The sequence below is a fragment of the Erpetoichthys calabaricus genome, chromosome 7, assembly GCF_900747795.2.
Source record: "Erpetoichthys calabaricus chromosome 7, fErpCal1.3, whole genome shotgun sequence".
Lineage (NCBI taxonomy): Eukaryota > Metazoa > Chordata > Cladistia > Polypteriformes > Polypteridae > Erpetoichthys > Erpetoichthys calabaricus.
The window spans coordinates 68,342,771-68,355,169 of NC_041400.2; the positions used below are offsets into that span (position 1 = coordinate 68,342,771).

At 36.9% G+C, this 12,399-nt stretch overlaps 1 protein-coding gene across 1 annotated transcript in view; it reads right to left on the reverse strand.

The window, feature by feature from the left end:
- LOC114654270 (creatine kinase S-type, mitochondrial) overlaps positions 1 to 12,002 on the reverse strand; it is a 58,642-nt gene extending 46,640 nt beyond the window's left edge. The window contains exon 1 of the mRNA XM_028804696.2: positions 11,884 to 12,002. The gene's annotated coding sequence lies outside the window, so the exon portion shown is untranslated. The remainder of the gene's footprint in view (positions 1 to 11,883) is intronic.
- Positions 12,003 to 12,399: the final 397 nt, after the last annotated feature.

Sequence of the window (12,399 nt, forward strand, 5' to 3'; positions counted from 1 at the left end):
GTGTACATGGAAGGCAGCTAAAGGGCTCGAAGGAAGGTAATTCCACACCAGACCTGGGGGTGGCGAGGTGCACTGATCTTTTCTCTTTTTCCACTGCAGACCCATTATTGGAAATTCCACCTGGTTCCATGACATCACTTCCGGTCCAGAAGGCGTCCCTTCTGGTCATGAGTCCGATAACGTCACTTCCAGTTCCAGTCATAATTACCTCACTTCCTCTGCCGCACTTTAATAACCCACAATCTCAACCTCACCAGTTAGTTCTCTTTTGGATTCAAACTGGTACACAACTGTACTAAAAATTCTTGCATTTGCAGCCAGGAAAAAATATACGGGTGGCTGCCCCAAATCTTTTTGTGGCTCTTGTCTCATCTTTTATACCATCTAATAAAATATTTAGCCCAGACCAGAAGCTTATGGATCCTAATATGCACTATTGTTATTGCACATCTGTTAGACACAAAAAAATAATTTTCTGTTATGCTGCAAGTATGATAAATATACTGTAGATGTTACAGCATTGAAAGAGTGCCTGTAGACATATATCAACTAATTTCAATACTCATTTATGTGTTCCAGCTTCTGATTTACTTCATTGTTTTGGAGAAATTGAGTAACCCAACCAATTACCTGCCTTAGACATCACTTCATCAGATATCTCGAATCATGTCAGTGACACTCATGCTTCACCATTATTGAGTTAATCTTTTTTTCTTTCTGGAGGCCCAATTTGGCCTGCCTCAGTAATGTCAACCAGTGGGATTTCAGCTTTAGAGTTTCAGCTCATCTCTATTTGATATTGCTTTAGGATTTTATTCAATTATATGAAGAGTATTACAGTATCCTACTTAATTAAATAATATTATTCATTACCCAGTATATAATGGATGTGTACTTGTGTAGAATTTAAACATGAACTATTTTTGCTTATATTGTAGCCAACTAAAGGCTCTTTATGTAGTAAGTATCATTTAACCTGGAAAGAAACATTGCTGTATGTTATTGGAGGATGACCCCTGACAGGTAGATCAAGTAAGTGTGAGCTTATAAAAATTGTGACTGATATCTAAACTTCTGATTCTAAACACTGTGGTGGAATGAGTCTGTGACAAAAATTGTTCCAAGAGTGCATATTCTGGAGGGGATGGGGGGATTTTTCATGATGACATCCAGTTTTGCCACCATCCCCTTTTCCACAACAGCTTCCAGTGTGCTCAGTGATGGAGCAGGCTTTCTTGTTAAGTTTGTTCAGGCATTGTGCTTCTTTTCAGTTCAGGTTGCCTCCCCAGGAAATTGCAGTGTAGAACACCACACCGTCTGCTATGAACTGGTAGAACATTTCCAGCAGCTTGCTGCACAAATCAAAACACCTGAGTCTCCTTAGTAAGTACAGTCTGCTCTGGCCCTTCTTGTACAGTACCACTGTGTTATTAGACCAGTCCAGTTTATTATTTATGCGAACCCCCAGGCACTTTAATGTCCTCCGCCTGAATGGTCTTGGAGACTTTTTGGCATGTCGGAAGTCCAACATTTGTTACTGATGTTGATTCGCAGGTTATTGTCCCTGCACCGTAAGACAAACAACATCCCTCTACTCTGTATCATCTCCATTATTAATGCAGCCTATGATGGACGAGTCATCTGAAAAATTCTGTAGATGGCAAGCACTAGTATTGTGCTGGAAGACTGCTGTGTAGGGGGTTAAAAGGAAGCGAGACAGCTCCCTGAGGTCCTCCAGTATTACATACCACCATTCCTGACATACAGTTCCTCAGCCTCACAAACTGCTGTCTGATGGTCAGGATGTCCATGATGGGAGCTTCAAGATTCAAAGTCTTCAACTTTTTCCCCAGTTTAGTCCAAAATGAGTTGTGGTTGGCAGAATATGGAAGATTCTGGAGGTGTACTTTGAGTTATGTTTCACTCCTCTGCAAATGAAAGGTTGATGGCACTACTCCTTTAACAAAAACTTTATAAAAATGCTATTGAAGGAGAAATAGAATGAGCCTACTGAGAACAGGAAATATCCATGGTGTTCTCCATTGCCTCAATTGGCTTAGGCAATGTTCTGCACTCCACTTGTGGTATGGACCTACATTTATGCCCTGGAAATGGCAGTGTGCTGTAAAATGAACATTGAATGAGCAAAGAGAACTATGTTAGAGTTATGCAACCACTAATTCATATTCTTAACTTACTACTATGATCCAAGTTAATTTTCATATTTCCTCTGGGTTGCCTGAAGCTTTAAAAATCATCACAGTGTCGTTTTTGGGGTTCTAAAATCCAAAGTATCTAATTCTTCAAGCAGAATTTTATTTAGAGCGTCAATTTAAAAGTTAATTATTTTTCACTGTCTTTCCCAATGCTGTTTTGTTTTGATTATGGGCACCACCATTTTGTGGCTTTTGTGTAGCCCATGTCCATGGGAATTTTTCCATAATGCATTGAGGATGCACTGTTTGTGATGACATTGGTGTGCTAGTATAAAGACCACCCTCTGGGCTTCAAGACTGGACCAAAACTAGTGACTTACTTCTATTTACTCTTGATTAGTGGCTATTCGAAACAAAGTATTTTTACTCTACTTTTTGGTTTATGACTTGACTCTGGCGTTTATCTTTTGATCTTTGGTTTGACCTTCACTCCATTCTTTCTCTTGTTCCTCACTCTTTATTTTTAATCCTACTGTCCCTTTTTCAGTCAGTACACTTATGTTCTGTATTGGAAGAATACACCTGCATTGCAGGACAAATTTACCCACATACACACACTCTGTCATATGGCATCAATTTAAACCTGCAATTAAATCCATCAGGCTTATGTTTGGGGTGTGAAAAGAAAACATATAACCTTGGAAAAATTACTTAGACACAGGAAAAACATAATTTATCAGACTGAAAATCAAATCCATGTCCATTAGTATATGAAACAGATGGACAAATAAGGAGACACAAAACAAAGGAAGAATGCTTGGTTTAAAAGGGAGCAAAACTGCTTACGTTATAAGAGAACCCGAAAGGACTTGCTTCACTTAACTAATCCTAATCATGAGTGTCTACCTATACATAATTTGAAAATGACCATGTCTGCTTTTCCAAAATTAATGGTATAATCCAAGCTGCTGCTGTGATAGCACAGCAATTTTGCATTCCAAAAAAAGTCGAATGATATGGGAGTGTCCTGAATAACATAGACAAAGATTAAAAGTATTTCCATGCTGTTTTTGCCAATTTGCTGACACATCTGACAATGTTGGTGTTTTAAATATATTTAGATACACTGTTGGACAATCACAAGCAATCCATGAAAGTAGTAAGAAAACAGGGTTAAGCAGTTTAATAAAACTGTGAATGTTTTATTTTTAGTACAAGCCAGTCAAACAAGAAAAATACAGCGGTGTAAAACCTAAAAGTATTACATTTCGTGAATATAAAATTCTTATATGCACTTTTGTAGGTATCCATAGCCTTTCCTGGTAGTGAGTGCAAATTAATCAACCAGCCCTCTCACTCACACATCCACACTCAAACTGACACAGGCCTAATTTAAAATTTCTGCCCAGACTGTCCTGCATGTCTTATGGATGTAAGACTTACATCAGAGTACACAGACACAGAGAATGTGTAAACTGCATACAGACAACAATTGCGCATGAGATTTGAACCTAGAGTACTGGTTCCCTGAGGCATCACCACTGTGCTGCCAAATTTTCTTAAAGTATTTTTAAATTTCAGTGGCTTTTGATAGATGGGTTTTAAAGATGTAGGCTAATATTTAATAGAGCAGATTTTTCCAAAAATTTTTCTTTTAAAGTAAAGAAGTTATCAAAAGTATTCTTTTAGATGAAGAGACCTGTTGAATGTATAGGTTTTAACTTTGTTCAAGTGTTTTCATATGCATTTTTGCTGCATCTTATAGACTACCATGGTCATTGGCAGATCCAGCAGGGGGCAAGAGAGGATTTTCCCTGTGTCACACCTAAATGAAGAGAACCCCCAGTGCATCAATCTCCACAACTGACCACCCCAACACAATAAAAAATGAGGGGGTGTAAGAGGGAGGCCCACTTATAAGCTTGCCCCTCCAAATTCAAAAACTTTTCTAAGCCTCTGACCAGAATATATTGTATAAAAACATAAAACTATTTCTTTCCAATTCCACCATAAGTAAGAAGGCTGTGCCCAAAAAGAACTATACATCTGCAATCCTTTTACATTCTTATTAATCCAATTGTAAAAATTCATTTAACAAAACTCTTTGGATTAAATAAATATTAATGGGATTGATGGAAAATTAGTTATCCCTCATAAAGTTTAGCACCTTTCATACTAAAGACATGCCACCTGAAGGTTAATTCTTTAAAAAGTTTATTAGTTAGGAGATGTGCAAGCATGTTTGACATGTATACAGAGGTGTGCTTTAACCTGCAGTGTGCTAAGAAGTACTTCTAGTAGTGGTAGTAACAGCAGTACCAGAAATAACCTATTTAAAAAAAAAAGACAAAAAATAACATTTTAAGAAACTGTTACACAAAGAGAGAAACTCCCACATTTGAGAATAAAGGATTTTGTCATGGAAACATAGTGGATCCCAGGTTGCATTGTAAAGAAAAGCAAACTTAGAAAATGTACGCATAGTATAATATTCAGGTGCACTTCATGACTTAATTAACCAATTTGAAAACTGGAGAACTTAAAATTTTTAAAATTACTTCATCAAAGAGTCAGGCTTAGTCCACAGTAACATGGATGAATTAGAAAACACCATTTTCATTTTTTGTTTTTTTGCCCACACTAGGATTTTCAGATTATTTTGTAAAAGTTTGTCATCCTCACTGAAATGGCAGTAACGCGTTTGGGCATGCATGGTTTATCAGTTTAGCGCTCAATTTCTTTGCCAAGTAAATCCAAAGTAAATCAAAATGCTGCAAGAATGAGTAAAAAATAAAATTGACTTCTTTGTCTGGGCAAACAATGATATACAGTTTGCTTAACAATTAATTGTAAGTATAAGGTTTCCAAAGCCTTCCAAAGCCTTGGAATATACAGACTGAGAGTCATGTCAACATAAATACAGCAAAATAGTTGAGTATTTGAAGGCACAGTATCTTTAGTCGGATGCAAAAAACGTATGGAACGACTATCTCCACAGTGAAAATGAGGTCACAAAGGGAATTATCAAAACAAACAGAAGTCCATGTCTGATTACATGGCAATTATACACCAGCCTTTTTGAAATGCTCCGTTTTTTCTATCCACACGCAGCACCTGATATTTTTGGATTTACCAGGGAGAGCATTTTCAAAATTATATGTTTTTGGTGGGTGGCATGGTGGTGCAGGGGTAACACTGCTGCCTTGCAGTTAGGAGACCTGGGTTTGCTTCCCAAGTCCTCCCTGTGTGGAGTTTGCATGTTCTCCCTGTGTCTGCGTGGGTTTCCTCCCATAGTCCAAAGACATGCAGGTTAGGTGCATTGGCGATTCTAAATTGTCTCTAGTGTGTGTCCTTTGATGAGCTGATGCCCTGCCCAGGGTTTTGTTTCCTGCCTTGTGCCCTGGGATTGGCTCCAGCAGACCCCAGTGACCATGTAGTAAGGATATAGCGGGTTGGATAATGGCTGGATGGATATGTTTTTGGTTGTCGAAAACACAGCTTTAGAGTGGAATGTGGACTAATATAAATTAAAAAAAAAACGTGATTTCAAATGTTTTGTATCAGTGTGTAATATTCAAATAAAGGCAATAAGAGAATTCAATTAGATAGATAGTTTTTTTTTTAACTTTTACACTCAACTTGCCTCAAGCTGCAGGTATAGAAGCGGTTTACATATGTGTGCCTTTCTCTGCATTTAATTAACCTAAATCTGTTTACTAATTGCAATCTCTTTCGCCGTCAGGAGAGTAAAAACATGCAAAATATACAAAATGGAAGTGACTTCTCTCAAGGAAGCTATGTTTTATTCTGTCAATGAAGTTGCACAGGATGTTTCTCAGTTGAAAGACAGATGAGTTCACAAATTCATCAATGCTTTTGAATGAGAGATTTTGAAATTTCACACCGTTGTACCCCACGCTAATTTTGGAACACTGCAATGAAAATTGAACTTCCTGAGAAATTTCTTAGAAGAATAACTGGGCCAAATGTATACAAAATTGGCCCACTGGGAGCAGAGTTGTTTTATGCGGACAGATAGACGTGACAATCGGAGTACGTGCTTTTCGTATTATATGCAAATACATCTTAAAAGCACCTGAAAAACAGGCTGAACATAAAAAAAAATATATTTTTTAATGATCTATGTTAAAGAAATGTTATTTTATGTTTAGTGTATGCACACTAGATTGCAGTGTAGCAAGTATGTATCAAGTACTGAAGTATATAAACAGTATCAGAAGAGCTCCTAGACAGGCAGGATCAAATATGTGCATTTATAGAGAGAGATACTTTCAAAGCAATATCATGTTTGAACATAATTCTGACAGCTTCAATCTAGGTTTTTTAGCAAAAATGAATGGGATACCACCTTTGTGATTATGGTATCTCCCAATCATGGTAGTACAATGGATTTGCAGCACTCTTTTCTTAACCAGTTGATTTCTCCATCACAAAGATATGCATGTTTATCCATCCATCCATCCATTATCCAACCCACTATATCCTAACTACAGGGTCACGGGGGTCTGCTGGAGCCAATCCCAGCCAACACAGGGCGCAAGGCAGGAAACAAACCCTGGGCAGGGCGCCACCCCACCACAGGGCACACACACACACACACACACACACACACACCAAGCACACACTAGGGAGAATTTAGAATTGCCAATGCACCTAACCTGCGTGTCTTTGGACTGTGGGAGGAAACCGGAGTGCCCGGAGGAAACCCACGCAGACACGGGGAGAATATGCAAACTCCACGCAGGAAGGACCCGGGAAGCAAACCTGGGTCTCCTTACTGCGAGGCAGCAGCACTACCCTTGCGCCACTGTGCCGCCCTATGCATGTTTAGTAAATGGAAATTCTGCATTACCCTAGTATGTGTATGTTAATGTATGTATGTGATAGTGTTCCCTGGAATTAGCTTTTTTTCTTGCCCAGGATCCAGGATTCATTCTTAGTTTGTATTTTGTTCCTGCCCACCCTGAAATGGGAAAAGTATTTAATAAAATGGATGGGCCTGTTGAAAATGGAAATTCTCAGACAACATTTGTGGAACATCCTCCATTTTCCAAGAAGTTTTGTACTGTTGCAGAGTTGCAAAAAGCTGGAATCTCTCTCGGTATCATCTACCACAAGGTAGCAACTAACCCTGGACAGGGTGCCAGTCCTTAGGAAGTAAAACATTACACATTAACACTCGCTATCTTTGAGACAATTTAGAGATGCCAACAAAACTTCCATGCTTGTCATTGAGATACAGGGTGACAGTGCAGAATCCAGAAGAAAACCCATAAAGTACTACACAATTGTCTCTTTTTGAAAGAAATTTTAATAAAATTGAAAAATAAAAACCAGTATCATTTTGCTGTCAGGATAAAATTAAATTGGAATTGAATTCTTTTGTTCCACAGGCTACCTTTATTACATTTAAACAATACAAAAAGAAAGTATACAAAGTCAGGATAAAGTATAAAAAGTATTTACATAATTTTTATTAGAATATGACCAATGTAACTAAGTGATACAGATTATCATTTTTTTTTGTTTTGTTGGTATAATGGGATTTAAAATATGACAGAATTTCCTTTGCCATTTCTAATCACTTGCACTCCAGACTTAATTTACACAGCTGTCATTCAGATTAGAAAGGGTTTTTTTAATCAAAACTAATGTTCTAACGAAAGAAGAACGTCACTCCCTGTAATTAAAGATTTAAACTTTCCTAACAGATTAATGGAAATTAAGAATGTGCCCAAAATTAAAACAAATAACCACCTGACCTGCTTAAGGTTACACACTTTGTGATTTTTTTGGAGTATTTCTTCTTTGTTTCAGCCTGCTAATATTTTACTACCTCGTATATTTGCCTGCATATGTTAATCTTTTGTTTTGTGATAACAAGCATTCATTGATAGTCTCATATCATTCTCTCTCAATTTTCACCTTCTGATGTTTATTTTATTCTTATTTTATGGACTGCAATAAAAAATCATTCAGATGTCGTACATCACACTTACTTCTGAAGGTCTCCAGGCACATTGTCCTTTAAAACCTTTAGTCCTATATAAAGGGCATATCCGCCATAATTGTTCTGAGACTCTGTGCCCTTTAGAAATAACACCAGGGTACGGATACGTTCTTGCTACTCTTGACAGCTATTTCTTGAGAAGGAAGTTGTAAGTTAGCTCCTCCTTCCAGCATTACCATTTTGCAGCAGTGTCCACTGCACAGACACCAGTAGTCATATGCAGTAGAGGCTTTTACAGTGCAAGGCCTGACCTGATATATACCAGGAAGATCCCAGTGCCTTACCTACACCCCATGGTACAATTATCCCCTAGATGGTTCTTATTTTCTCACATAAGTTCTGGAATGGTTTCGCCTTTTGTCTGTGAGTCTGTGATCATGTTTCTTGATCTATTCTCTGATGTCTAGATCAGCTGTTTTGAAGAGTCCCTTTCACAATGAGGGGAAGTTATATATTTGTGCATGTATAACTAATGTTTGCTCTTCACAATGAAAATGTGTCTCTGCTAAGTAAAATGCAGCATGCAGACATGCAGAAAATCTGTTCACCAAGAGCTGCTTCCCTTTAACAAGCCCTTTTTTAAATACAGAATTTTGTAATATTGTATTCATTCGTGCATTCTTTTTAGTAAGACAGATTTTTTCATTACTGTGTAGTAAAGAGTTACAACCTATGACTGTTGAATGGACCACATAGCCACAGGGGATGCAAGTGTATCTCAAGATATGCTTAAACATGTATCACACATACATTTAAGCACTCACTCAAACCATGCCAGTTTAGAATTGCCTGTTAGCATAATTCACATCATTTTCAGATTTGGGAGAAACATGGTACACAGACAAAGCCCCCAGTAAGAAAGTATGGAATATTAGAACAATTGTGACGAGAACAAGCCATTCATCCCAACGAGCTCCTCTATAATATTCACCTAGATTTTCCAAAATAACATCAAATCGAGCTTTGAAGGTCCCTAAAGTCCTTCTCTCCTCCATATTACTATTTATTAAATGTTTCTAAAGTTCTTTGCATGATGAAAAATAACATGTGTGCAATATCTGCCCATAAAAAATTTCCAATTGAGTTCTTGTTGCTGAATATACTTTAAAGTAACAGCTGAAATCCACTATATTAATTTCTTCCATAATATGAAACACTTCGATCATGTCACCTCTTAATCTCATAGCTAATACTTCTTAGTCTTGGAATCCGCCTAGTTGCTCCTCTCTGGGCTTTTTCTACCACTGCAATGCCTTTTTTTATAGTCTGAAGACCAAAACTGTATACATTACTCCACACGAGGCCTCAGTAGTGCATTATATAATTAGCTATTGTGCTACCATGTCAACTTCAAAAAGAAAACACAAAATCTGAAATCATTCTAAACTAGAACATTTTCTTTAATGATAGCTCATTCCTAGAGTAGCCGATAGGGGTGGTCTGTTCGCTTTCCTCCAAATGCCACCATAGATTCCCTTTTCTAGTCTCTCCCTTTCTTCAACTTTTGCACTCTCTGCATTTGCTTATTTGGCTAATGCCTTTATCCAAAGTGACTTACAACATTTATGACACAATTGGTTACGCTTCTTTTTTGGTTTGCCAATTAGAGCACAGGCAGGTTAAATGACTTGTCCATAGTCACACAGTGTCAGTAGTGGGATATGAACCCACAACACCAGGCTTTGAAGTCCAAAGCCTTAACCTCTACACCACACTGCCTGCCACACTAAGTGTTTGCTTCTGCATACTAAGTGTTTGAGGATCATCTTGGAAATGTTGTTTATGATCAGGAACTTCCTGCTAAATTCTGGGCTGCTAGGGGATAGCAACTAAAATCATGAGTCTTCTCTATTTAAAGATGAAACTACTCATTATATCCCATGGGCTGCCTATGATGCTCAATTATCTTCAGTTTTGTTTTTTTTCTGCCATTATTGGATTTAATTGATACCATTAAATATCCAATGGACAACTCAGAAAATTCTTTTCAGGAACCCCTTCATTTACACAGATTACTATGTCCTTGTAATCTCTTTTACCATACAGCCACATTGTCTTGGAGAGAAGCTGTCCAATGCCTGTGTTTACTTAAAGATGTAGCTTCTTATTATAGCCTTTGAGCTAACTATGATCCTCCAACATCCACAGTGTTCTTTCTGCACCTTATTGGATTTACTTGGTGCCATCAGATATCCAATTTGACCTTCTAAAGAATCCTTTTTTGGAACACCTTGATTTACATGGATCACTGTCTCCTTGTAATAATGATAATAATACAATTTATTTATATAGCGCCTTTCCCTCTTAATGTATAACTGCATTGGATTGTGGAGAGGATCTCCAATGACTGTTTTGTCATTATCACAGCCTTCCCCTGATCAGTGTCATCATCATGTCATTTCTAACCCTCACAACTCATAACTAGCCATTCCACCAATTAAAATGCTCTGTATGTTTCTATTACTCATTACTCATTAATATGTTATTTATAACAGCTTTATTTGATCTATTTGGCCAAGTAAATTTCTTAGGTTGCACTATCAATATGTTACATGGCTTATGCCCGTTATCTTTTTTGCATATTGTTACCAGAATAATAATGATTGATGAAAACCGTACACTTTAATAATTTCCATAATTTTTTTAAAAGTTTCTTCTGTCACAGGGCAGTTAGATTTTTCCTAGCAGCATAATTCATGATGCTAGGTTTGAAAAGGAATAATCTATTATTAGCCCTTATTAGCCTACTCCACTCATAATCCAGTACAGAAAAGTATAATAATAATTGTATGAATAATCAATAAATAGCAACAATAATGCTGACTGCAAGCACTGACAAGTAAAAATGGGATGCACTATACTGAAAGGTCATCAGTTGACAAAATGTCAAAAGATAAACCACTAATAATACTTTTTATTGATAAAAAGAAATAATGTCTCGTGGCACCTCCCTTAACAGTTTCTTTTAAAGTGTCCTTCAATGAAAATACATTATTTTATGCCTTTTTTTACTGTATTTAAGATTATCAAATTGTCATGATTAAAATACAATGATCTGTTCCCAAGATTTGAGTGAAATGGAATTGTATTCCCCTCTTATCTGTGATATATTTTATTTAAAATGCCCCTTAAAGCATGTTGTGTCCTTAAATACACCATAATTCAATTAGCCTTGTACGGGTTGATCTTCAGTGTTGCATTTTGATGATTTGTTACTTTTTACGTGATACAGAAAGCTTTTTTACTGTGAAAGTTAGCTTTATCAAGAACAGGATTTGTCTTTGTTGAGCTAAATGAGACTTCCTAAGTAATCATTACTCTGTGACTTTAATTTTAATGATAATGACACTTTTTTGCTTCTTTCAGGCAAAAAAAAATTATTTATTATGTCATGATTGCCTATGATAGATAGAAAGATAGATAGAAATACTTAAACTTTATCCTATTTAGAACTTTTTGATTTGTATTTTCTTTGGTCTTTTTTTTTTTATTAATTTCAATGATCTGTTCATTAAGAAACATATCAATGTGCTTCTAGCTGCAAATGCTTTTAAATGAATTTTGCTCAAAAACTAGATGAAAAAAGAAGTATAAAATACTCTCCTAAATAAACTACAAATATTTCCACTATGTCCTTACTACTTTTAAAATAACTTCAAACAAGTAATTACTAACTTTTTCAGGGTTTGTACTCACCACACTATGAGTATCCTGGAAAAGAAGATAGGCTGTTCTGCAGTTAGATGATCAGAGAACTGTAAAACTGTTTGCGTGTCTCTATTGGAGTAGGATTACAGGCTATTGCTCCAGCCAATCCGATTTCTGTTGACAGCGAGATAATCACCTTGTCCGGCCTGACACTGACCTTCAACAGTGAGCTTTGTCGAAGCCTGAATGTGCATCTGTCGTCACTCCAGAGAAATACTGTTGGATGAGATTTTTTTCAGACTTGGAGTGTGCCAGCACTAAGAAGGCATACAGTAAATCCCAAGCTTGCATTTGTTTTCTGTCAGAACTACAATATATAAGTTACTGACATTCTGGGCCCTGTCAAATTTGAATTTGTCAATTGTATGATTGTGACGATGTTTTTATAGCACATCGTGACCCCCTGGGCACGTAGCAGCTCCCCAAATTTCCAGACACAACTACATAACACAGTCCTGAATTCAAAAATAAAGTGTTTATTCAACATAACCACACAGGTTCCAA